The following is a 4,925-nucleotide window of genomic DNA, read 5'->3' as shown; positions in this document are numbered from 1 at the left end:
TTCTTTTTTGTGGAGATTGGCGAGCACCGTTTAGATGTGCATTACCGCCACCTACTGGAATGGTGTGTGGATGCTAAATAAATGTTTTACACAAATTTAGAATGACAAACAAAAGGTCATCTCTCTATCTGTCTGATAACGCAATATTTCCCTGAGAACTCCGTTTCTCCCTCGCTGTCTTTGTCATTGTTGGAGCAGCACTGACCCCTGCTGGCAAATTATTGACACTGTTGCCAAGCAGTAACTGATGATGAATAACAACACACTATATATATTTTTTTAGCTAAAATTAATTAATCTTTGTGCTCTAACTCTAATGTCACGTTGTGCAGGGACTGCTCCTTCAGTAGGTGATCTTTATTTTGTTTTTCTAAAAGAGAGGATCAGTTTCTTTCCACTCAGTCAGTGAATATGTAAATATACAGCACACACACGCACAAGGTGTTAAATTATTTCCATGTGGTCAGTTTGGGTAACTGTCAACACCTCGTTCAAGAGCCCAACGCTGGTGAGTGCTGCTCCCTGACACCGTTTGAAACATGAAGATTACAGCTGACATTTCTCACAGATGAAAATGTGTTTCTGGGTCTGCTAGAATTATCTCAACATAACACCCCACCATCTGTGAACTTTTATCTGTAGGATTTCAACATTTTCAACAACAAACAGAAATTCTGGATTGCCAAACTGTACAGCAGCTGAACACTCTTCATTAAAAAATTAAAACAAAGAATGGAAGGAGCTTAAATGTTTCACATACATTGATGCAATTTTGGCAGAAAGAGCAGATCTCTTTTTGTTCCAAGAGGAAGCTATTGGGTTTAGTAAACATTATCAGGCCCGTCTTACCTCAAGTATAATGAAGTGCTAATTCACATCACACATCTCAGGGAACTCTACAATAAAAATGTCAGCTCAGTCAGAGAGATTTTTATGACCCCAATTTTTTTTTTTTTTTTCCGCGTTTCCTCACAAAACTTTTGCTTCACTTCACAATAGGATTTTCTTTGTCTCGCAATAATGTACTGTTCAGTTTGTGCAGCATAACTGAATACTGAAAATCTTTGTTACGGTGGGCACCGTATTTTCTGCTGTAGTATAAGTTTTTCATAAAGTTTTTCCATGTATGTTAGTATCTTGTTTGTGAGATATCTGAAGTGTTATCTTTTTCTTTAGGATAGTGCTGTTAAGTTCAGCATGTCAGATATCAAGGACTGATCTATGAATACTTTCTATGTTAAAGTAGAGCATTAATTGCAGAAGTAGCTCCTTTGGTTGCCTGTCCATGAGAGAAACACAGCTAAACTGATGAGCTGTAGAGCTGCAGCCTGAGGGCAAAGTGATCTGTTAGCAACTTCTGGACCAATCATATCTCTGATGTATGACAGAGCTGATTATTAAGGGCTTTTGATGTGAGAAGGAGAATGTCGCATTGTATTCTGCATTTAACAGGATGACGGAAAGCTAACATAGGAGAAATGTGATTGTTCTTTTTAATTATGCAAAGCCCAAAACGGACTCCGAAGTGTTTAATAATACCAAAATAAAACATGTTTTCTTATCTAAGAAACTTAATCTGACACCTGCAGGCTTGAAGGTCTGGCTGTTGACTGCAGTAATCTGCCCTCTTCAGATATTCACCTTTATCTATCTAAACCACTTTTCTTGTGTGGGCTGAGCCTTGAGGAAAGTGGGAGCTCTCATTTTAGCTTTTAGCCAATTATTTGCTGCACCACCATTGAGAAAGCTCCTTTTGTTCTCAACAGAACAATCAGTTTCTATTCCTAACAATGGCCCACTGTGCTCTGCTGTTCCATATGACACATCATCAATCCGTGTTGGTGCAGATACCACAGACACTGCAGTAAAAATAAAAAAGGGCTCAGCATTAGCTAACTCCTGAAAGAAACAATAGAAATGCCAACTGTGAATAATTTACACGAGGAATACCAAGATTTGATTTGGTTTTCTGGCATCAACATCTGGCTGCGCTGGCCTTTTAAGAAGGTCTGTGCTTTGGGAATGATTTAGATTTCAATTGTTACGTAAACACTAATGTCATTGTCCTGCACTTAAATTTTCTTGAATTGTTCCAACAACTAAAGCAAGCTGGGGCAAAAGAAATGCATCATGGTGCTCGTTCTCTGAGCTGCTCCGGCGGTCACAACATCCTGATTTCTGCAGTATATCCAGCTCATAAGCGCGGAAAGATCAATGGGAACCTGACTCTGTGAAATTCAAGAACAGTTTTACTCCTGCTGCGAGAGGTCTGTGAGAAAAGGTTTCAGGCTCCACAGTGATGGATATGGATTGGGAATGTTTTCTATTCTCTTAATACCAAAGCCCTTCTGTGACTCAACAAAGACGAGTAGATTATTCTTATTGGACAAAGACGAAGCCGAATGAGATGAAACTTGCTTACTTTCCCTAAGCTTTAGGTTGAAATGCTAAGCAGACCTGGTGAAGATTTCAAAGATTCGTTTGCTGGAAAGACTGTGCAAAGAAAGTGGACACTAATCTTTTATAGTACCACAATACAGAGTCCAGAAATTGGTCTCTTTTGGTCTCAGTTGAGCAAGTCCACACAACAATCCTCCTTACACCTTACCTTTCAGCAGTAACTGTGTGAGAGTAGACACACTACCACAACTAAATCAAACTAAAAGGAGTCTGGGTTTGCTCCTTTTTTGGTGCTCAGATATAGCCTCTTTTCACAGGCAAGCTCTCAACAGAAAACCAAACCAAACACTCTGAATTGTCCTCACTGCTGAATTGTTGCTTTTTATGGTCAGTATTTGTCATTTTTAGTGTTGTATAGTCTGGCTGATTTCCTGGAAAACAAAAAAAGTGAAAAGCCCAAAGTCCTCTTTTTTTTCTTAACCAACAAAACAAAAAAGTTTTGTATCTGGAATTATTATTTGTAGTCATTCAGGATTATATCGTAAGGAACCAAATGTTGTAATTCAGAATCCAAATAAAAGACATTTTTATTAATAAGATTCTACCGACTTCAGAAAAAATAATTAGCAGTGATTATTAAAATAAGTTGCAGGGGCTTCATGTCCCAGTTTATATAGGAAATGTATTTCATTTAGATAGGTTCAAATGTTCATGCTCAAAATGTTGCTGGATTATTAATAATGTATGAAAGTTATTTCTAGGCGGGGCTGCAGTTCATACCAAGACAGATTTTATTTTATTATTAGTTTTTGGTATTTTCTTCCAATTTCATAACTGTTGAGAACTGACTTTATTGATTGTTATCAATTTTTTTTAGTGGAAGCTAAAGCTCCATGCCAATCCCCCTCTTTTAAAAAAATAAAAAAAATGTAGTGGTTCCTGTCAGAATCACGTTGCATCCCGTCCTAACAAAACTTCAGGTATGTTTTTGATGTGGGGATAACTTTATAGCAGAAAGTTATCCCCTTACTTAATACCTCCCCTTTAAACTATGGAGATAATGGAAAAATCAATTGTAAATTTAAACTTGTCTACTCTGATCTTGCTCTAGACGTTGCCCTAAACAGATAAATCCTCCTGGAGATCAAACTGATCAACTACTCGTATAAACCCTGCTATGAAGTCATGGTTTGAGTCTTCAGTTTGTTCACTTTGAAAAGTATTCCCTGAAACTTGGGCCAGCATCAACTCAGGGGAACTCCAGGTTCATCTTCAAACCTGTTTTCCACCCTGCGGAGAACTCCCCGGCCTCTGTGACGAACCTCACCGCCTCAAAAAGCTGAGCTGACACCGTGACAGGCTCGCTCCCAGCCCTCTGTGCCACCGCGAGTGTTCCCACCGGAATACAAATCCGCTCCACTCACCAACTGCTTGACAAATCACCTATTGACACCCACACAAACACATGGCATCAAACTGGTGGCATCGAACCCTGCAGCCTCATCAGGCCTCTCTGCCTGCAGCAAGTTGATGATCCAGAAATACATCTGCAGCTTGCTCATCCTGTTTATCAGCTCCACAGGTGCCCAGCTGAGCAAAGTGATCCATCTCACTGAGTTCCTGCTGCACATGATGAATCATTGGAAAGGACTCACCGGGTGTTGGTATTGATCTGTGAAGCAGGCCTATGCCCAGGAATATCTTTTCCTCCATCAGGCGACAGTCAGACGACACCGGGCTCAGCAGCATCGCGGGGAGAACGACTTTGATGGGTGGATCTCGTAACTTTAGGCTGCTAGTAACGTCAGCTGCCATTTCAGCTACAATGAGAACAGCTTTCTGTATCTTCAAAAGCCATTATGTCAAAAATCTAAACGAAACAACAGAAAATTAAGTTCTGAGAACATGAAGGACATAAAATGAAGAACATTTATTACTATTGGATGGGTGTGTAATTCTGTCTCAGTGTAAATCCAGCTGTTCTTTGAAGACCTCAGAGAACATTAGGGAACAACCAGCCTCTCTTCCTGATTCACATCTTGCTTGCAGAACGGTCTGTCTGGGGTTCCTCCTATTCACTTGGATTCCTGTAGAATTTCAACTTGGCCAATCAGCTAAAAAAAGGAAATGTTGTGAATGATGATGTATATTTTATGCGCTGTTTTGCAATTGCAGCCTGCTTGTAGTTTAAGAAATGTCAGCGGAGGAAGTGTAAAAAGCTGTTCAGTCCATGGAGTCCAAATACTGAATCAACATTAACATTTGCTTCCTTCAGATCAGCTTTTTTCTCTTCTGTTTACAGCTCAGACAATCTCCAGTACGCTACTCAGCGTTAAACTTGTGGATTAAATACATCACGGACAAACGTTTGTGACGTACAAAGAAAATGTGAACAAACGACCAGGTAAAATTTCAAACTTCAACAAAGTCCGGGAGGCAATCATTTTTCAATAGCCGAGAGTCCAGATCGTCTGAACGAAGCTGTGTGTAGAGCACAAGGGCTTTTACTAAGCTTAAGAACATCC

This window comes from Poecilia formosa, unplaced genomic scaffold, assembly GCF_000485575.1.
Source record: "Poecilia formosa unplaced genomic scaffold, Poecilia_formosa-5.1.2 Scaffold538, whole genome shotgun sequence".
NCBI classification, from domain to species: domain Eukaryota; kingdom Metazoa; phylum Chordata; class Actinopteri; order Cyprinodontiformes; family Poeciliidae; genus Poecilia; species Poecilia formosa.
The sequence above is the reverse complement of the archived record's forward strand: the minus strand, read 5'-3'. Positions refer to the sequence as shown.